Source organism: Macaca thibetana, chromosome 5 (assembly GCF_024542745.1).
Source record: "Macaca thibetana thibetana isolate TM-01 chromosome 5, ASM2454274v1, whole genome shotgun sequence".
Classification (NCBI taxonomy): domain Eukaryota; kingdom Metazoa; phylum Chordata; class Mammalia; order Primates; family Cercopithecidae; genus Macaca; species Macaca thibetana.
Window position 1 is genome coordinate 52,597,122 of NC_065582.1, and position 23,919 is coordinate 52,621,040.

Genomic DNA, 23,919 nt, shown 5'->3' on the forward strand with positions numbered 1-23,919 from the left:
TATTTTGTTCATTTTGTATAATTAAAGAGAACAAAATCTAAAGGATGTACAGTGGGTTATATCGATCTTCACTTCTTTTGTTATTAATGTATCAGTTTCACCATGGGCTCTGTTGCATAAAACATCAGAAAGCAGCAGATCCAGCGTCCTGTCCTGTGCAGCCCAGCCAAATCCATGTAGAAATGAAAGAGTTTCTGCCTTCACTCACAGGCTCAGCTGAAGCTCTGTGTTTTGAGGGATCAGACTCTCTCACAGGTTACCAGAAGAGCCAGGTAACACAACTCAATAAACTCGGGGACTTAGTTCTCACGCTGTGAAACAAACTTGACCATTGAGAATAAGGAGACAAGAGTTAAATTCTACTCACTTACTGTAAAGACTGTTCAGAGTTGCAGTGATCCCTCCCAAGCTGGCTGCACAGTCTCAGAGAGCTGTATACAACTCAGGAATGCACTCCTTTAAATATCCTGCCCATTCTTTCCTAACTTATTGTCTGCCTCCCTCCGTACCTTCTCCTGCTTTGAGTCCACACTCCCCACAGTTGTGATGTTCAAAAGTCTATTTTTAAGGTGTCTCAGGCAATGATGTTTGTTACTTCATAATTATCCCTTTCCATATCCCTCAGTTCTTCTTTCTTCTTTAACATTCTCAACCTCTCTTGACAAAACCACAACCCTGGTTTGATCCAACACTGCCTACTCCAAATTTGCACCTATGTCCTTACATATAGGTGGAAAAATGCATAAAGCAAACTTAACTCTTAACTTGAATTTAAATTTCATATTTAATTTTAAATATATGTCCATGAACCTCATTAAGGATTACAAATCCCGTCTTTGCATCTATCACCGATCATTCTGATGCTTCTATCTAAATTCGGTTCCCCCACATACGTGCTTGCTAAGTCCCATCTTTATTCATTTACTTAAAGACATTGCTTCAGTAAACCTCTTTATTTCCTAACTCATTACTTTTTTCTGTAATTTTATTGAATGTTTCCCATCAGTATGCAAATATGTTTTTATTGCCTGTGTTAAAAAAAATACACGTGAAAGACACTTCTTTGACCCCTTTTACTCTGTAGTTATATTCTTCTTTCCTCTTTTCATTGTAAAATTCTCAAGAGAGTTATTTCTAATTCTATTCTAGTCTCTCTTCAGTGCATTCCAATCAGGGTTTACTAGATTAGCAATGACCTTAAAGTTGCTAAATCCAGCAAGTAATTATATGTTATCTTTTTTTGTTTTTTTTTTACTTAATTCACAGCAGTGACTTATTGTCTCATCCTTGATATGTATGTGTATATGTACACATATATATTTAACTTGTATTCTAGGACATCAAACTCTATTTTCATTCCTTCTCAGTAATTGCTCCAGTTTAGTCTCTTTTGATTATATCTTCTCTTCATTCTGACTAATGTTACAAAGCATAAGCTAATGTAACAACGTAAAACTTAGTCCTTGACTCCCAGTGGACTACACTAATTTTTTTTTGTTATTTTACCCAGATTCAATGATTGCATTATATTCTGTATGGTGATGAATCAGCAATAGATAACCCAGCCAATTACTCTCCATGTCAAACTCCTATTTGTTTATGTAACTTTCTTATTACCACATCCTATTGGTCATGTGATAGACATTTGTAGTACAACACGATGAAAACTAAATTCCTGTTCATTCTGAAACCAGCTTCATCCACATTACTCTTTATAACCACGAATGACAATTCAATCATTTCAGTGGACTACTGCAAAAAGCTTGGAGAAATTATTTTCTTTCTCTTTCTTTCACACTCCATAAGAAATGAGAATACATTCAATGCTTGATACTCAGGATAATGTGCTCTACAAAGTTAACAAAAACACTGAGTTAGGAAATACCAAACCATTGCTCCTACATGGAGAATAGAGTTTCTGCAAGCCTTTGGTTAGAGCTTTTTTGTTTACTGATCAATATGTGACTTTCTTTTATGGAGGTTTCTGTTTAAATGCACTTTATTTAATATGAACTGTTGATTTATTAACATCGAACTTTCAGCCAATATAACTATGAGTCATGGCTGGGCAAAGTTTATGTAACAGAGGTGTTTCCTCCATAAGGCACATCACAGCCTTCTTGCACCTGTGAGCACTAGACAGCACTTCTGCACTATGCTTGGGGCCATTTTAAACAGCAAGATCACAAACCAAAAGCATGAAAGGCAAAAACCATGGTACTAAATACACCATGAAAAGATTTGTTTATAGTAACCACTGAAACAAGAAAGCAGCATCACTTTATTTGACCTCAACTTAGGAACATGGACGTTGGGCAACTCAAATTATTCCTGGCTCTGTGCATGTACCTGAATGCGCATGAAAGCAGCACAAGTATTGCTATTGGGGTAACAAATAATTTAGTGAGTAGGCAAATTCATAAATATTGTATCTTTGAATAATTTGGATTGACTACATTTTGAAATGTTACTTACCGAATATCACTAGAATATTAATGTTTATTACCCTCTCGTTCAAATTATAATCATCTCTCACTTGGATTCTTCAAATAGCCTGTTTTATGTTGCTCCTTGCTTCCAATACCTGCTTTTTTACTGTCCACCTTCACTGCACTCCAGATGTAATGTGTCTCTTAGAAAATGGGAGGGGGAAGAGGAAGAAAACAATCCTGCTAATTATTATGGCAGGGTACCTTAGATTATAATAGTTACTTCAATTTTTACTCCAGTTTTACCTGGGGGAAAATGTGTCTCTTAGAATTGGTGAAATATAATACTTCTTGTTTACTTTATGTGTTTAAGTTCAACAAAATCTAAAGGATATGTAATGGGTTATATGAATATTCAGTTTCTTTTAATAGAGATATCAGTGTAATCCCCTTTGATTATTAAGACGAAAGAAACCATGGCTATTCTCCCATAGCATTTTTGTATGATGTCCCCATCTTATTTCAGAGATCTGAATATCAAGTCCCTACCTTTGCTTATGTTTGTACTGGAGTATTGAATTTAGGTATTTATCAATTGTTTCTAAGGAAATACTTATTTCCTCACCAATAGGTTTTGAAACAATGCTGTCTGTGGGTGTGTCTTGCTCCAGGTCTTTATCTCTCTGCCTTGAGGACTCTGTGCCTTTTTTGTCTTTGTTCTCCTTATAGAAAGAACTATAGGCATGCATAACACATATTTTAATGGCTGAGAAAAATAACTTTCTGCTGAAATAGGATATAATATTGTGCATCACAAAAATAAAAAAAATTCATGTTTCTGGCTACAGTAGCTCCTGGGTAATATAGTGTTGAAACTTGTTGGCCAAGTATTACATGCACTGTATCAATAGGCCTCACTACTAAGACTACCTGAGTTATGGCAAAACTTATGCATAAAATTCGCATGTAATCATTTAGTGAAACTATTTAGATTTCATTTTTAGTGCTAGTTTAAGTCAAATATAATTCTAAATTGCATCCAGTAATCATAAAGCAATTATATAAAATTAATAAGGTGATCTAAAATGTTAGTAAAATAAGTGCCTTCTAAATATTTTATCCACTAATAATTTTCATTGGTGATTATCCATTGCAAATGTGTTTTTCAGATTTGATTATATTTTATTCAAAAATTTTGAAGAGTTGTTTATAATTTATTTAATTATATTATTTACCCTATATAATGGCTATTAATATTTTAAAGTAGAGGACTCAAAAGGCTTAAGTAAAAAGCTTTTTACAAAGTTATACAGTTAGTTAATAAATGGTGGGGCTAGGATCTTTTGATTCCTAACACATCATCAACTTCATCACATCATAAGCTAAAATTAAACTACTTGTGTGGTGGCTTCATGTAGAACAAATTGCTGTATTTTCCTTGAGGTTATATGTTTTTAGCAAGCGAAACAAACAAATCCAGAAAAAAAACAACAATCAAAACAAAAGCCCAGGCTCTACTAGGTCTTTACAAGATAATGGCATAAAACACACACACACTCAAGATGGGGAGAGAGAGAGAGACAGAGAGAGAGGAAACAACTTCAGCCCAAGTACACTAGAAATGTTGATGTCATGCAGCTTAATGAGAGTGCAGAGTGTAAGAAGACCTCTCAAAAGTAAACCTACCAGAATTAGATGGATTACAGAAGGCATGCTGGAGGGACAGCATATAAGATTAGAAACAAGTAAAAAGTTTCTAGGCCAGAAGGAAAGAAGGGAAGAAGGTTAAAAAACAATGAAAATAACTCCTCCACACATTCTAGGGGAATGGAAGAGAGAGGATATGCAAAGACTCATTTTCAGGTAAGAGAGCAGAGAAGTGGCCTATCAGAGATGTGCTTCACTTCAAATTGAGGAATTGAGAATGACTGTTGATAGTACAGAGGAGAATAATGATGTAGCCCGTGAATGTAGTAGTAGTAGTATAAAAGGGAGCTAGTGGGCTGGGCACAGTGGCTTAAGCCTGTAATCCCAGCACTATGGGAGGCTCAGGCAGGTGGATTGCCTGAGGTCAAGAGTTTAAGACCAGCCTGACCAACATGGAGAAACCCCGTCTCTACTAAAAATACATAATTAGCCAGGGATGGTGGTGCATCCCTGTAATCCCAGCTACTCAGGTGGCTGAGATTGTAGAATCACTTGAATCCAGAAGGCGGAGGTTGTGGTGAGCCAAGATCGCGCCATTGCACTCCAGCCGGGGCAACAAGAGCAAAACTCTGTCTCAATAAATAAATAAATAAATAAATAAATAAATAAATAAATAAGCTAGTGAGTATGCATCTAGGCCCAAGTTATACCTACCATTAGACTAATTATAATAAAAACCACACATATTGCGCTGTTTTACATGTGTTATTTCAAAATATTTAATACTTGTAACAATGCCAGGTATTAGGTACTTTAATGTCCTTTTTCCTTTGTTGGGAAAACTGAAGCACAAGGAGTTTAAATAACTTGGTCAGGTATGCGTAATATAAAAAGAATGAACAGAAATGCAAATTCAGGGGGCTGACTCCAGAGTCTAGTTTCTTAAATCCTATAGTGTTCTGCTGGATGGCTGGACGCTTGAGGGTGGCTGTATCATACTTAGCAAATTACATGACTTATTTGTATGGCATTGCTTCAAAAGAAGAGATGGGTGTGATAATCATTTTGTATTTAACCTTTCCATCTTTTTAATGGGGCAGTAATATATTGTAGTCAAGATTAGATCTTCCTGATAAAGGCACAGTTTATAAAAGCACCTCTCTTATTTAGTCTTAAAAATATCTCGCAGCACCAACAGCTGCAGATTTATCAGACTCAAACCCTATTTATTATAGGAGGCTCTTCTTTCCTTTTCTGGTACCAAATATCACTCATTTAAGGATTTCTTAGTAACACTTGTCTGAAACTCAATAATAGATCTTTTTGTTATTGAGGCCCAAAAGTTCATATTCAGTATTTGTGGAGAAATGTTAAGCAATTTATTTTATTAATAGTATAATTTGATTATAGACTAGAGACATAACTGGAGTGTCATCACCAACTGATTGGTCACTTGAGGAAATTCCTTCTGTTGATGATATGCTAGTAGCTGTTGAGAAGTATTGCTGGCAACTATTATCCTGGGTGTAGCTGTGATTATCATCCATATATCTATCAATGGCCAGAGCAGTGAGAAAATGAATAAAGAGTGTAGCCTCAGCCCATATTTCCTGCCAAATTTTATAACACACAGACACACACAGAATTTTAAATTGAAAATAAGTTATTTATAGTCCTAGGTAACAAGAAACAGTGCACTCAATTTTTAATAATTTCTCTAAGTAGAGCTCCAACAAACTTGGCTTGATGAACACAAGTTTTTGTAGTGTATTTTTCTGAAGAAGCTTGAAAGTCAGAGTCTATAGATGAAGAGTGTGGATTTTGGCCTTGTGTTAGTCGCCAGAGGGTACTAATAAAAATGTCATTCAGAGTAACAGGACAGAAAATGTTTCCCATCTCTTATCTGCACAGAATGAGGGCAGTAGCAGCTTCTTCTGCCCACAAATAATGTCCTGGGACTGTAGATGTAGAGAGTGCTCCCTGTAGCTGCTAGCTTCTTGCCAGCATTCAGAGATAGCTTAAGTTCCATCCAAGCAAACTACACACAAAAGGGCTACTATGTTTATTGCACAAATGATGAATTTTAGGAAAAGTATTTTTTTAGATCAAATTGATAATAATTACATAAGCTATGTAATGTAAAGGATTTTTTTATGTTAGTGCACTCTTAATGAAAACATTGGTTTATTACACTTTTTCCCATCGTGAAGTTATGCACCATAAATAACTGACTCATCGCAATGAAGAGTTTTTCAAACATTCTATAGAGAATATTTTCCAGTAATCATACTCATTAGATATCTGATTAAAAGTAGCAAAGTATAATCAGCCAGAATCTTGAATCAATTACACATGGCAGCTTTGCTATTCTCCCAGTGCATGCATAAAACTGCCATTTAACATTACTAACATTTGAAGGCTTTGGAAAAAAGTGGCTGCTTTGAAATGTTAGAAATAAAAAATTGCCTTCAGGGTGGGTATGGCGGCTTATTCCTGTAATTCCAGCACTTTGGGAAGCTGAGGGGGCAATCGCTTGAACTCAGGAGTCAAGACTAGCCTGGACAAAATAGCGAAAACCTGTCTCTGCTAAAAATACAAAAAAAATTAGCTAGGCATGGTAACAAGCGCCTCTATTTCCAGTTACTCTGGAGGCTGAGGCAGGTGCATTGCCTGAACTCAGGAGGTTGAGCCTGCAGCGAGTCATGATGGCACTACTGCACTCCAGCCTGGGTGACATATTAAGACCCTGTCTCCAAAAAAAAAAGAAAAAAAAAGCCTTCTATATTCTTTCTAGTCATTTCTGTACAATTAAGTGTATGTAATTTAATCATGTGCAAATTTTCTTACAATTTAATACAATAAATATTAATATTAATAAGTACAATTCTAGATGACACATCCAATAAAATACATCAAAATACTTGATTCCGCCCTTCACAATATATTCCTTGTTTACAGTGAATCTGGATGGGTGCTATAATCCCAGCACTTTGTGATGCTAAGACAGGTATATCTCTTGAGGCCGGAAGTTGAAGGTTACAGTGAGCTATGATTGTACCAGTGCACTCCAGCCTTGGTGAATGGGCAAGACTGCCTCCAAAAAAAAAAAAAAAAAAATGGATAAAAATTTAACTTACAGCTTGAGAAATTTCTTCTTCAACCACAAGAGTCTCAATAAAATTAAAGATTATGAGAACATTATTGATAAATTATTTTAAAGCTTTATTATTACTTTAAGTACCAAGGACTTAGAAGTGATCCTTTGAGAAAAAAGAATCACTTATTTTGTATTTCTTAATTCTACAATGATAAATGTGTGAAATGTTAGCTTGCTGCATTTTTTGCCTGAAACTAAATGTACTAAATTATGACGTATTTTTCCTTTTCTCCTATATTCAAATTAAATTCAATTGAATACAACAAATACTTTTTTAATACGTAATCATTTTTATTATCTAAGGTATGTCAAGGAGGAGTGCTTAAAGGCCTTGAGAGATAAACACCCATGAGTCAAGTCAAACATTATCAGACTGTAGTCAAGAAAGTATTGTCAATCTCTGATTGAAATGTAGCTGCAGCTGCACACAGACGTGTATGTACACACCACACACATACACACGCACACACAGACATCAACGGTGATCAATATTTTAAAGTATTCATTTCCAAAAACAATCTTATGTCATATATTCTATACTCTTTTAAAGCCAAGTTATTGCCAAGACCACAAATTAGATATATATTACTTACACATCTTTTAATCTTTTTTCTCCTTAAATCTTCTGGAGCATATTATAGTGTAAATAAATTAATAAAAGCATGATGCATAAATAATATTATGATTTCTTATAAGATGTATTTAACTCAGGATTCAGAGGTTTAAGGGTGTAAAATATTTCCATCCACCATTGCATGCCTTAACAGTAGCTCCAATGGAAGCCACCTCAGAAGAGTGAGTCTGCTTTTTAAAAAAACTAATTCATAATATATTGCCAGTTTCAGATTTTAAAAAATGCTATTTGTGAAGAATAAATGTTTACAACTTGAAATCAAAACGTATAAACTGTGAATATCTATCTAGTTGTCCTAGTGATAAATGGAGTTTTCTTCTCTTATTTTATAAATGTTACATGAACAGAAATAATCTTTAATAACATGCTGAATAAATGATAAATCTACTTATTTTTTTTTCCCAGAAAGAATGAGCAGAAGGTCTTTTGGCAAATGCTTTATTTTTATTTATTTATTTATTGAAACAGAGTCTCACTCTGTCACCCACACTGGACTATAGTGATGCTAAAATCCTCCCACCTCAGCCTCCCGAGTAGCTGGGACCACAGGTGCCACCATGATGACCGGCTGCTTTTATTGTTTTAGTAGTGATTGCATTTCACCATGTTATTCAGGCTGGTCTCGAATTCCCTGGCTCAAGTGGTCTGCTCACTGAATTAGATTTACAGCAAGCTTTTGTCTCTGATTGAATGTGCAAATTTCATTTCACAATGGAAATTTCTGAAGTTTGTTCCAACTTCAGAGCTTTGGACACCCATTGTAAAAATTTTATGAAAGGTTAGGAAGCCATATCATTTCTTTTGGTGAGATGCTTTGTCTCACTAACAGCTTAATGGAGGGATTTTATTTTTTATGTTGAGAGGAAGTCATTAAATTTAAAAATCCAGAGGTTTGTGGAAACACAAGATGATAAAAGTGATATTGTAGCTAACGGTTTCTGTCAACTGTGAAATTAGCCATAAACACCAATATAATTCTATGAAATCTAAGGCATATAGAGGATCCAAAGCCTGGCCTTTTACTAGTAGTAGAACACTTTAAATTTCTTATGAAAAGATATATGTATATGATTTTTAATAATTTCCAGCATGTATGAAAATAGGAACATGAAATTAACTCATATTTCAAATACGTTGTTACACAAACAGCTCAGGAAAGACCCACCCCCATAATTCAGTCACCTCTCACCAAGTTCCTCCCACGACACATGGGAATTGTGGGAGTTACATTCAAAATAAGATTTGGGTGGGGACACAGCCAAACCCTATCAATATGCTTGTTTTCAACCTATTCACTTCTGAGACATCTGGATGCATTTTACAATCAGTTGGATTTTACAATCACTGCCAGCTGGTTGAAGTCATGACATAGACATGTGAAAAAAATCTCCCTTAGAATCTTCTGGCAAAACCAGGAAACTGTCAGCATCTATGGTGCTTAAATGTTATGTGAGAAAGCTTAGTGAGTGATTAAATCAAGGGTGTTTTTTTTTCCCTTTTAATCTTTTACTCAGGTTTTAAAAATTGTATGATTTTTGTAAAGACAAAATGTATTAACAAACACTGTACAAGAGAGCATACAAGGAAATGAAATGAAGGAGGGATATGTGTTCTTAATATAGAACTATAAAGTCCTGCCGAGAGATTAGATATAATGTCACTTTAACTGTATTGAAAACAAAGGTTGGCACAGAACCAGAATAGCAAAGAAAATTAAAAAGTAGAAAAGAGGAATTGTACTAAATATTAATTTCTTTATTGCTTTTCAGAACATTGTTAACTTAAGTAAAATTTAAAGTAACTAAGCCAATTAACTTGATGTCAGGTTTAGGTCCTACATAACACTTACAACCTTGGCCAAACCACTGCTCTCACTTATATTTAATTATTTCCATTTTTAAAATTGGGAAGTACCCCACCAAGTTTGGGAAAGTTTGTAAATTATGTAAATATTGGGAAATGTATAAAACACCTATTTAAATATGACTACTGAGTCATACAGATTCTGGAAAGCTTTAGTGCCAAGATATTTTCATTTTGAGAAATGCCAGTCTTACTTAAAGATTTTGTGGGATAACATGGGTACCAAAATTACCCATTGTAAATGTACAATTTAGTGAATTTTACCAAATTTGTACAGTTGTGCAAATCTGCACAATTCAGTTTTAGAACATTTATGTCACTCCAAAAACTTCCAACTTCTTCCTTTGCAGACAATCCCTATTCTCACCCTAAGCATTGATCTGCTTTCTGTCTCAATAAATGTGCCTTCTCTAGACATTTCATATACATAGAATCATGTGATATGTGACTTCTTTCACTAGACAGTGTTTTTAGATTTATACATGATGCAGCATATATTAGTAGCTTGTTCATTTTTATTGCATACTATTACAATTTGTCCCTATACTGCATATGTTTAATCATTCACCAGTTAATGGACATTTGGGTTCTTTTTAGGTACTGGCTATTATGAATCATGTTGCTGCGAATGTTCACGTGTGTGTCTTTGCATGGACTTGCGTGTTCACTTATTTTGGTAGATTTCTATGAGTGGAATTGTTGTGCTGTATGATAAGTTTATGTTAAAATTGTCAAGTGACCAGCTGTTTTCCAAAGTAACTTTACCATTTTGTATTCCCACCAGCAATGCGTGACGGCTCACATTTCTGTTCATTTTCCCCAACACTAGGTATTTTTTGTCTCCTTTTTCCATAACCATTCTAGTGGGTGTGTAATGGTATCTTATGCTTTGCATGTGCATTTCTCTACTGACTAATGATGTTGAACATCTTTAAATGTGTGTCCTAATCCTTTATACATCTTCTGCAGTAAAATGTCTGTTAAAATTGTTGATCATAATTTTTAAGAAGAATCTAAGAAATGCTTATCTAACCCAAAATCATGAGGTACTTCTCCTAATTCTTTTATATATATATATAGTTTTAGGTTTTTCATTTAGGTCTTGTGATTTGTTTTTATTTAATTTTTGTGTATGGTATGGAGAATTTTATTACTGTTATCATTATTATTGTTTGCATGTGGTCACTTTGGTTGTAAAGCAATTGGCCATAAGCACATCGTTTATTTGAAATTGCCAAGCTCACAATAGAAGACATAAGGTTACACAATTCGAATTTTATTTATGTATTTATTTATTATTTATTTAATTTTTTATTATACTTTAAGTTCTAGGGTACATGTGCACAACATTCAGGTTTGTTACATATGTATACATGTGCCATGTTGGTGTGCTGCACCCATTAACTTGTCATTCACATTAGGTATATCTCCGAATGCTATCCCTCCCCGCTCCCTCCACCCCACAACAGGCCCCTGTGTGTGATGTTCCCCTTCCTGTGTCCAAGTGTTCTCATTGTTCAGTTCCTACCTATGAGTGAGGACATATGGTGTTTGGTTTTCTGTCCTTGTGATAGTTTGTTGAGAATGATGGTTTCCAGCTGCATCCATGTCTCTACAAAGGACATGAATTCATCCTCTTTTATGACTAAATAGTATTCCATGGTGTATATGTGCCACATTTTCTTAATCCAGTCTGTCATTGATGGACATTTGGGTTGATTCCAAGTCTTTACTATTGTGAATAGTGCCGCAATAAACATACATGTGCATGTGTCTTTATAGCAGCATGATTTACAATCTTTGGGTATATACCCAGTATATATACCCAAATATACTGGATGGCTGAGTCAAATGGTATTTCTAATTCTAGATCCTTGAGGAATCACCACACTGTCTTCCACAATAGTTGAACTAGTTTACAGTCCCACCAACAGTGTAGAAGTGTTCTTATTTCTCCACACCCTCTCCAGCACCTGTTGTTTCCTGTCTTTTTAATGATCGCCATTCTAAGTGGTGTGAGATGGCATCTCATTGTGGTTTTGATTTTCATTTCTCTGATGGCCAGTGATGATGAGCATTTTTTCATGTGTCTGTTGGCTGCATATATGTCTTCTTTTGCGAAATGTCTGTTCATATCCTTCACCCAATTTTTGATGGGGCTGTTTTTTTCTTGTAAATTTATTTGAGTTCTTTGTAGGTTCTGGATATTAGTCCTTTGTCAGATGAGTAGATTGCAAAAATTTTCTCCCATTCTGGACGTTGCCTGTTTACTCTGATGGTAGTTTCTTTTGCTGTGCAGAAGCTCTTTAGTTTAATTCGATCCCATTTGTCAATTTTGGCTTTTGTTGCCATTGATTTAGTGTTTTAGACATGAAGTCCTTGCCCATGCCTATGTCCTGAATGGTATTGCCTAGGTTTTCTTCCAGGGTTTTTATGGTTTTAGGTCTAACATTTAAGTCTCTAATCCATCTTGCATCAATTTTTGTATAAGGTGTAAGGAAGGGATCCAGTTTCAGCTTTCTACTTATGGTTAGCCAGTTTTCCCAGCATCATTTATTAAATAGGGAATCCTTTCCCTATTTCTTGTTTTTGTCAGGTTTGTCAAAGATCACACGGTCGTAGATGTGTGGTATTATTTCTGAGGGCTCTGTTCTGTTCCATTGGTCTATATTTCTGTTTTGGTACCAGTACCATGCTGTTTTGGTTATTGTAGCCTTGTAGTATATTTTGAAGTCAGGTAGCATGATGCCTCCAGCTTTGTTCTTTTTGCTTAGGATTGCTTGGCGATGCGGGCTCTTTTTTGGTTCTATATGAACTTTGAAGTAGATTTTTCCAATTCTGTGAAGAAAGTCATTGGTAGCTTAATGGGGATGGCATTGAATCTATAAATTACCTTGGGAAGTATGGCCATTTTCACAATATTGATTCATCCTATCCATGAGCATGGAATTTTCTTCCATTTGTTTCTGTCCTCTTTTATTTCATTGAGCAGTGGTTTGTAGTTCTCCTTGAAGAGGTCCTTTACATCCCTGGTAAGTTGGATTCCTAGGTATTTCATTCTTTTTGAAGCTATTGTGAATGGGAGTTCATTCATGATTTGGCTGTCTGTTTGCCTGTTATTGGTGTATAAGAATACTTGTGATTTTTGCCCATTGATTTTGTATCCTGAGACTTTGTTGAAGTTGCTTATCAGCTTGAGGAGATTTTGGGCTGAGACAATGGGGTTTTCTAAATATACAATCATGTCATCTGCAAACAGGGACAATTTGATTTCCTATTTTCCTAATTGAATAACCTTTATTTCTTTCTCTTGCCTGATTGCCCTGGCCAGAACTTCCAACACTATGTTGAATAGGAGTGGTGAGAGAGGGCATCCCTGTTTGCGCCAGTTTTCAAAGGGAATCCTTTCAATTTTTGCCATTCAGTATGATATTGGCTGTGGTTTTGTCATTAATAGCTCTTATTATTTTGAGATGTGTTCCATCAATACCGAATTTATTGAGAGTTTTTAGCATGAAGGGCTGTTGAATTTTGTCAAACGCCTTTTCTGCATCTATTGAGATAATCATGTGGTTTTTGTCTTTGGTTCTGTTTATATGGTGTATTACGTTTATTGATTTGTGTATGTTGAACCAGCCTTGCATCCCAGGGATGAAGTCCACTTGATCATGGTGGATAAGCTTTTTGATGTGCTGCTGGATTTGGTTTGCCCGTATTTTATTAAGGATTTTTGCATCAATATTCATCAGGGATATTGGTCTTTTTTGTTGTGTCTCCGTCAGACTTTGGTATCAGGATGATGTTGGCCTCGTAAAATGAGTTAGGGAGGATTCCCATTTTTTTCTATTGATTGGAATAGTTTCAGAAGGAATGGTATCAACTCCTCCTTGTACCTCTGGTAGAATTCGGCTGTGAATCCGTCTGGTCCTGTACTTTTTTTGGTTGGTAGGCTATTTTATTGCCTCAATTTCAGAGCTTGCTATTGGTCTATTCAGGGATTCAACTTATTCCTGGTTTAGTCTTGGGAGAGTGTAAGTGTCCAGGAAATTTTCCATTTCTTCTAGGTTTTCTAGTTTATTTGTGTAGAGGTGTTTATAGTATTCTCTGATGGTAGTTTGTATTTCTGTGGGGTCGGTGGTGATATCCCCTTTATCATTTTTTATTGTGTCTCTTTGATTCTTCTCTCTTTTCTTCTTTATTAGTCTTGCTAATGCTCTATCAATTTTGTTGACCTTTTCAAAAACCAGCTCCTCGATTCATTGATCTTTTGAAGGGTTTTTTGTGTCTCTATCTCCTTCAGTTCTGCTCTGGTCTTAGTTATTTCTTGACTTCTGCTAGCTTTTGAATGTGTTTGCTCTTGCTTCTCTAATTATTTTACTTGTGATGTTAGGGTGTCAATTTTAGATCATTCCTGCTTTCTCTTGTGGGCATTTAGTGCTATAAATTTCCCTCTACACACTGCTTTAAATGTGTCCCAGAGATTCTGGTATGTTGTATCTTTGTTCTCATTGGTTTCAAAGAACATCTTTATTTCTGCTTTAATTTTGTTATGTACCCAGTAGTCATTCAGGAGCAGGTTGGTCAGTTTCCATGTAGTTGAGCGATTTTGAGTGAGTTTCTTAATCCTGAGTTCTAGTGTGATTGCACTGTAATCTGAGGGAGAGTTTGTTATAATTTCTTTTATTTTGCATTTGCTGAGGAGTGCTTTACTTACAACTATGTGGTCAATTTTGGAATAAGTGTGATATGGTACTGCAAAGTATGTATATTCTGTTGATTTGGGGTGGAAAGTTCTGTAGATACCTATTAGGTCCTCTTGGTGCAGAGCTGAGTTCAATTCCTGGATATCCTTGTTAAGTTTCTATCTCGTTGATCTGTCTAATGTTGACAGTGGGTGTTAAAGTCTTCCGTTATTATTGTGTGGACGTCTAAGTCTCTTTGTAAGTCTCTACGGACTTGCTTTATGAATCTGGGTGCTCCTGTATTGGGTGCATGCATATTTAGGATAATTAGTTCTTCTTATTGAATTGATCCCTTTACCATTATGTAATGGCCTTCTTCATCTCTTTTGATCTTTGTTGGTTTAAAGTCTGTTTTATCAGAGACTAGGATTGCAACCCCTGTTTTTTTTTGTTTGTTTGTTTTCCATTTGCTTGGTAGATCTTCCTCCATCCCTTTATTTTAGCCTGTGTGTCTGTGGATGTGAGATCAGTCTCCTGAATACAGCACATGGATGGGTCTTGACTCTTTATCCAATTTGCCAGTCTGTCTCTTTTAATTGGAGCATTTAGCCCATTTACATGTAAGGTTAATATTGTTATGTGTGAACGTGATCCTGTCATCATGATGTTAGCTGGTTATTTTGCTCATTAGTTGATGCAGTTTCTCTCTAGTATCAATGGTCTTTACATTTTGGCATATTTCTGCAGTGGCTGGTACCAGTTGTTCCTTTCCATGTTTAGTGCTTCCTTCAGGAACTCTTGTAAGCAGGCCTGGTGGTGATAAAATATCTCAGCATTTGCTTGTCTGTAAAAGATTTTATTTCTCCTTTGCTTATGAAACTAGTTTGGCTAGATATGAAATTCTGGGTTGAAAATTATTTTCTTTAAGAATGTTGAATATTGGCCCTCACTCTCTTCTGGCTTGTAGAGTTTCTGCCAAGATATCTGCTGTTAGTCTGATGGGCTTCCCTTTGTGGTAACACGACTTTTCTCTCTGGCTGCCCTTAACATTTTTTCCTTCATTTCAACTTTGGTGAATATGATAATTCTGTGTCTTAGAGTTGCTCTTCTAGAGCATCTTTGTGGTGTTCTCTGTTTTTCCTGAAATTCTCCTGGATAATATCCCACAGAGTGTTTTCCAACTTGATTCCATTCTCCCCATCACTTCAAGTACACCAGCCAGACGTAGATTTGGTCTTTTCATATAGCCCCATATTTCTTGGAGGCTTTGTTTGTTTTTTTTCACTCTTTTTTCTTTAAACTTCTCTTCTTGCTTCATTTCATTCATTTGATCTTCAATCACTGATACCCTTTCTTCCAGTTGATCGAATTGGTTACTGAAGTTTGTGTCTTTGTCACATAGTTCTCTTGCCATGGTTTTCAGCTCTATCAGGTCATTTAAGGACTTCTCTACATTGGTAATTCTAGTTAGTCATTCATCTAATCTTTTTTCAAGGTTTTTAGCTTCTTTGCGATGGGTTCAAACTTCCTCCTTTAGCTCAGAGAAGTTTGATTGTGTGAGGCCTTCTTCTCTCAAGTTGTCAAAGTCATTCTCCGTCCAACTTTATACTGCTGCTGGCGAGGAGCTGTGTTCTTTGGAGGGGGAGAGGCGCTCTGATTTTTAGAATTTTCAGCTTTTCTGCTCTTTTTTTTTTCCCCATCTTTGTGGTTTTATCTACCTTTGCTCTTTAATGATGGTGACATACAGGTGGGGTTTTGGTGTGGATGTCCTTTCTGTTTATTCGTTTTCCTTCTAATAGTCAGGACCCTCAGCTGCAGGTCTGTTGGAGTTTGCTCAAGGTCCACTCTGCTGTTTTTGGTTTAGCTATGCCCTGTCCCCAGAGGTGGAGTCTACAGATGCAGGCAGGCCTCCTTGAGTTGTGTTGGGCTCCACTGAGTTCAAGCTTCCCAGCTGCATTGTTGACCTACTCAAGCTTCAGCAATGGTGGGCTCCCCTCCCCGAGCCTCGCTGCTGCTGTGCAGTTAGATCTCAGACTGCTTGGCTAGCAATGAGGGAGGCCCCGTGGGCGTGGGACCCTCTGAGCCAGCCGTGGGTTATAATCTCCTGGTGTGCCATTCGCTAAGACCCTTGGAAAAGCACAGCTTTAGGGTGGGAGTGACCCAATTTTCCAGATGGTGTGTGTCGCAGTTTCCCTTGGCTAGGAAAGGGAATTTCCCTTACCCTTTGTGCTTCCCGGGTGAGGTGATGCCTTGGCCATCTTGGAACTGCCCCCATACAATTCTAATTTTTACTGAAAAGCTCACATTTAGCCAGGTGTGGTAGCTCACACCTGTAATCCCAGCACTTTGGGAGGCCAAGGTGGGAGAATCACAAGGTCAAGAGATCAAGACCATCCTGGCCAACATTGTTAAACCCTGTCTCTACTAAAAATACAAAAATTAGCCTGACATGGTGGTGCTCACCTGTAGTCCCAGCTACTCAGAAGGCTGAGGAAGGAGAATAGTTTGAACCCAGGAGGCAGAAGTTGCAGTGAGCCGAGATAGTGCCGCTGAACTCCAGCCTGGCTACAGAGCAAGACTTCATCTAAAAAGAAAAAAAAAGCTCACATTTTATTACTGGTAATAAATATTGCCATTTGTTTTTCTTGAAGTGTCAATCTAATTAATTAATTTCTCAAAAATATCTGCCAAATATCAAAGACTAATTATATTATTTTTAAATCCTTTTCCTATATAGCTTCCTTCCTTCTCTCTAGAGCAACTTCTATACCTAAAGTGCATCATTTTGTCTGTAAGTCAGTGTGACTAATATGTTCTGTTGAGAACCTCCTTTCTTGATGAGTGTTCTGGAATGTGTTTCCTGGAAGAAAACGGAGGAAATGGTAGGGATCAACTTGTTTGTTTCCTTTCTCTCAGGAACCAGAGTCTTAATCTGGCATTTGTGTAATGTCAGAAAATAGTTTTGTATAGTCCTTTTGGGGTTTTTTTTGTTTGTTTATTTTGTTTATTTGTTTACAGATATAGGCTTTAAGTGTTCTTTTATAGTTTGTAGTCCATTGTAATTGGAAGCCAGCTACAGTTCTTCAGCAAATCATTTTAATTGAGTCATTCTAGTAATTTAATAATTTTAATTATAGAGTAATATTTCTTACTTCAAAAAATAGTGATGATATATTACATAATTAATTTGAGATAAGAGTTCTAAAAAACAATAAATTTATCTTAATATTTTAGCTGTTCCAACACACACAAAAAATGGACAAATGGTATTACATCAAGTTACAAAGCTTTCTACAAAGCAAACAAAACAATCAACAAAGTGAAGCGATAAACCACAGAATGGGAGAAAATATTTGCAACCTACTCACTGACAACGGATTAATAATCAGATTGTATAAGGAGCTCAAACAACTCTATAGATAAAAATCTAATAATTCAATTTTTAAAATAGGAGAAATTTTTTGAATAGACACTTCTCAAAAATAAAACAATACAAATGGCAAAGAAACATATGAAAAAGTGTTCAGCATCACCTCACCCCCAGTTAAAATGACTTAATTTTTTTTTTTTTTTTTTCTTTTGAGATGGAGTCTCGCTCTGTCGCCCAGGCTGGAGTGCGGTGGCGCGATCTCGGCTCACTGCAAGCTCCGCCTCCTGGGTTCACGCCATTCTCCTGCCTCAGCCTCCCGAGTAGCTGGGACTACAGGTGCCCGCCACCACGCCTGGCTAATTTTTTTTTTTTTTTTTTTTTTTTTTTTGTATTTTTAGTAGAGACGGGGTTTCACCATGTTAGCCAGGATGGTCTCGATCTCCTGACCTCGTGATCCGGCCTGTCTTGGCCTCCCAAAGTGCTGGGATTACAGGCGTGAACCACCGTGCCCGGCTAAAATGACTTTTATCCCAAAGACAGGCAATAACAAATGCTGGCAAGAATGTAAAGCAAAGGAAATCCTTGTACACTGTTGGTAGGAATGTAACTTGTTACAACCACTATGGAAAACTATTTAGAAGTTCCTCAAATACTAAAAATAAAGCTACCTTGTGATCCAACAATTCCACTGCTAGGTATATATCCGAAAGAAAGGAAAACACTGCATCAAATAATATCTGCAGTTCCAAGTTGTTTCAGCACTGTACACAATAGCTAAGATTTGGAAGCAACCTAAGTGTCCATCAACAGATGAATGGATTAAAAACAATGTGATGCTTACACAAAATGGAGTACTATTGAGCCAAAATAGTTAAAACTGCAGTTACATTGGCATGAATCAAAGTGGAGACACCAACTGTGCTTGTAGTCAATGCATTCTTCACTGCCTTACACTTAGAATAAAATTAAAAATTCTAGTTCAATTCTAGTTCAAATAAATGTCCTAAATGATAAATTAAAAATTGTTATTGTTAAAGGTATCTACCACTGATTTATGCATTTTGAATATTTTGTGTGAAGAAATAGGGAGCATGCCTAAAGTACCTAATGCTGAGTACATATTATGATGATTGTCTCAGAGAAAGTAATTTGTGGACCATTTTGAGTGGCGGAGTGAACCAGCCATTGTTTTTGTGGAATGTAACTTTTACTTGATAAGTGAAAGAAAAGTAACATGATTATTTAGACTTTGATATTTGGCAGATAATTTTGAGAAAATGAACAACTGAGAGACTGACTCCTCAAAAAAGGCAAATAGCAGCCTTCATTTCCATTAATACAATGTGAGCTCTTGAGCAACAATAAAATTTTAGAAATCTTGTATTCTCTGCTGTGTGCTTGGCAATTTTAAATACTTGAAACTTGTTAAATGAGATAGGGAGTGAGATTAATGAACGTGAACTTTTCATATCTTGTACCGTGTTAAAATTTAAAAGATTTATATAACTCAGTGAACTAATATTTTTAAAATAATGCATGATATTATGAAATTATGCATTGGTAAATAATTCATTTGAAGTTCAAATCAAGCCAAGAAATTACAATGTAATGTAATGTAAAAGAGTACCAAAGACTATCAAAGTTCATTGATAGGGTTTCCGATCCCATATTGCAAGTAATCTTTAAGAAATTATTACTTGCCGGGTGCGGTGGCTCAAGCCTGTAATCCCAGCACTTTGGGAGGCCGAGACGGGCGAATCACGAGGTCAGGAGATCGAGACCATCCTGGCTGACACGGTGAAACCCCGTCTCTACTAAAAAATACAAAAACTTAGCCGGGCAAGGTGGCGGGCGCCTGTAGTCCCAGCTACTCGGGAGGCTGAGGCAGGAGAATGGCATGAACCCGGTAGGCGGAGCTTGCAGTGAGCTGAGATCCGGCCACTGCACTCCAGCCTGGGCGACAGAGCGAGACTCCGTCTCAAAAAAAAAAAAAAAAAAAAAAAAAAAAAAAATTATTACTTGTTAAATTTTGGTGAAAACCACAGAATCATATTCACAATTACCTAGAAAGGTCATTTTAACTTTTTAAACTACATTAATAATTGAACAGATTTTATCCAAATACTCCAACTAAAACAAAATATTGAATGAAGAAACAAATATGAGAATCTACATGACTTCACAGATATTTGCAAATGTCTAAAATGGTCCCATCCTTCCCATTGAATATTTTGTTTTGAAAAATGCAGATGTTTTTAATAAAAGCCTACTGATTTTACTATGATCATTATTCATAGTACCTAGTACATTTATTACTGTTATTCCCAAATTAATTTATTACTAAATATTTTTAAAATTTCTTTTTGATGTCAATATGGTAGATATTGATAGACATAGCACACACAAACAAAAGATTTTGTGAGACCTCAGTAAGTTTTGGAGCATAAAAAATTGAATTAGATGGGAAGAAGAAAGTCAAATTTCTGTCCTGTAATACATCCCCTACCTCATCAAATTTGCACATATCGTGTTTAAATTAAATCCCATAAGCCATTCTGGATGTTTGCTGCTTTTACATAACGTCAATTTTCTGTCCCTTTCACATTCAATTATTTAACAACAAGGTATTTTTGAATTCAAATTTTGTCGATAATTTTATATTATTATTATATTTGCTATTTTATACAGAACTAGTAATTGGTTTATAGTATCAACGAAAAAAGATTTAAAAATAATCATTATTTTAGACCTCTTGAAATTAGACAGAGCTACAGTATTATATCACAGGTTCTGCTAACTATGGTAAACAGAACGGTGAGGGAAGTTATATTCTATCCCTTAGGTGTTTGCTTACAATGAGGAGGTAATGATAGAGGACAACAGAGAGCATAAAATATTTATGTAGTGCCACTTGTTTTGCCCATTTGGGAAATCAATATTTTAACAGTCGTATTTTATAATACCCAGGATCATGAGTCTACCGTGCTAAGAATAAGAGAGTTTATAGAAGTGGAGACTGAAAACACAAAGTATATAAAACTTCTTAAAAGTGTACATCCTGGAGGTATAAAGAGAGAGAAAACATAGCACTAGCATAAGCTAAACCAGTAATGTTCTTCCTGCTTTTTACCTCATACGCATTAAAACTCTCTTTTCCAAGTTTCTATGTTTTCTTTATGGTATTTGATATTCTTCCAACAATATTCTGTAAAATAATAATATGCTGTGTTAATTAGGCTGCTTTTAAAAGATCTCAATTGAAAAATAAATACTTATGTTATACAAACAGCATTATTTTTTCAGAATCATATGGAGACTACTTTTTTGTTAAAAAACTGTATGTTTAATGTAATTATTTGTAGTGTTGTTTTATGATGTCTTAGCTAGATAAAACTACCTAAAACACATATAAATGTACTCGATTACTGTAATAACTTATAGAATACATATAGGGAAAATACTCTCTGTCATATATGTGATTAAGTAATTCATTATTATGGGGGGTTTTATTTTCTTTTGTTATTCTTGAAAAGCAAAATCCACCATTTGTTCTACTTATCAAGGGTATTAGATTTTAAATGATATTTAAAGGTATGAAATATAGATTATTAAAATATTTTAATAAAAATAAAGGTGTAGAAAGCCAAGAATGAATACAGGAATTTAGAATAATTAATAATTTAAAAGATAATTATGTTGGCATATTATAAAGTTAGAAAATTGAAATAAATATAAAACGCATAAGAGTAAGCTAATCCTCTCTCTATATATATAGTAAACCTAGAGTAAACCAATCTACTGTGTATATGCAAATGATATATACATATACATATATAGAGAAAAAAAGAGTGGAAGGAAGGAAGGAAAGAAGGAAGGAAGGAAGGAAGGAAGGAAGGAAGGAAGGAAGGAAGGAAGGAAGGAAGGAAGGAAGGAAACGGAGGCTATGGCAAATAAATCTGAATTTTATACAAAATCTAATATATAATTGCATATCTCTTCCATTTTTTGCATTAAAGATGATAGTTATGCAAGACAATTTTCCCTTTTCACTATACATTTCTCTGAGTTTCAACAAATGTATAATCATGCTAACTGCCACTATAATCAAGATGTAAAACAACTCCATCAATCTCATCCACTCCATCCTAATTTTCCTTTAATGCTTTGTATAACCCTTCCTCACACTGCCAGCTCCTGTCAACTAACAATCTGTTTCTAGTTCCTGTAGTTTTGCCTTGTCCAGAATGTCATATAAATGATATCATGTACTGAAATCTAATTATATCCTTAGACCCTGTAATCTGAGTCTGTTATATTTCAGGCAGCATAATTTATTTGAGATTTGTGCAGATTATTGTGTATATCGAGTAGCTTTTTTTAAATACTGAGTAATATTCAATTTTGTGGATATCCCAAACTTATTCTGCTGTTTACCAGTTGAAAGAACTTTGGTTTAGTTTCAATTTGAGAACAGCTACAAATAATGACACTATAAACATTTCTGTATAGGATTTTCCATAAACTAAAGTGTTTACTTGGCTAAAATCTGGTGAGTAAAATGTTTCTGTTTGTTTTGTGATTTTATGTTTAATTTTATGGGACTACCAAACTATTTTCCAATGTAGCTGTATCATTTTACATCCCTCCAAGCATTGTTTGAGTGTTTCAGCTATTCTGCATCTTTTCTAACTTGAGATTGTGAGTTTTATTTTTTATTATTATTTTAACCACTTACGTATTTGTGTCATGTATCTTTTCATGTATTCATTTCTATTTAACCGCTGATGAAAAACATTGAGCATCTTATTTGCTTTTCGCTATGTTTATGTCTTCTGGTCAAGTATCTGTTCAATTATTTTGCCAATTTTCAATTATTAGTAGTAAAGCAGATGAAAAGGACACATACTAGGTGGCTTCATTTATATAAATTTCTAGAAAATGCAAACTAATTTATAGTGGTAGAAGACAGTGCAGTAGTTGTCTGGTGATGGGAGAGCAGGGAACAGGGACGGTTATTATGGGGAGATTATGAAGAGAAATGTGTAAACCTTCACAGATGATAGACATGTTTATGTATCAATTATGGTTATAATTTCACAGACATATATATGTTAAAACTTATCAAATTACACAATTTTTAATACATGAAGTTTATCATTTGACAATTATGCCACAATAAATATATTTAAAAATGAGGCATAAACAATAAATGAGTACATATGTTTTTACCCACCTGCCTTTAGACAATTCTTATTACAGTGGGCTAGGAGGACCATTAAAAATAAGTCTGATAATATGCTCAGTTGTTCAATACTTCAAGTAATTTCCCATCTTTGTCAATGTTTTTCAGGGGTGTAAAATTTCTTTCAGCATTGCTTCCCAATGTACTGATCCCTAGGAGAAGTTTTGGAAACAGGATACTGTTGTGGCAGTGATGACTGGAGATCTATTGCACTTACTGGGATGCTATATGTTCTACAAAAAGTTCCACAAAATGATTTTTCACATATTCTGCAAAACATTTGAATTTCCTGCTAGATATTTATCCAAAAGAGTTTTGAGCCTAAAATACTACTTCATTTTCCTGAGGATATTAAATATTTTTGCACAGTTTTAATAGAAAGTAAACAATTTAGGATTGTAAATCACATGAAAGTGTAGGACAACTATATTTTTTGTATTTCTACTTGTTAGTTTTTTTTTCTTTTTTTACTATTTCAAAAAAAATTACATGACAGAAAGTAAAAGTAGACACCCTCCTCAAGTCTGTGTTTATAGCTGTAACATGCACATTTACTCTACACAGAGGTGCAAACATCTGACTTCAGCATCACATGTTCTGGAGTAGTTGTGCCTGAGCTTTCACCTACTGAAACACTCAGATTTTATAAAGACTTTACATTAATGTTTTTTAATAGTGATGTCAGGTGTTACAGGTTGGGTTCTCAAGAAACATACTCTCTGAGGTGGAGTTTAAGATTCAAGTCCTTTATTAGGTAATATCCTTCCAACTCAAATCTGTTGAAGGTAAGAGTAGGAGTAGGACTGAGCAGAAGGTGAGGTGGATCTGCAATGCAGACCAAAGAACAAATAATTCAATGGTCTGAAAATTTTGGAGCCAGAATATTCCTTCCAAG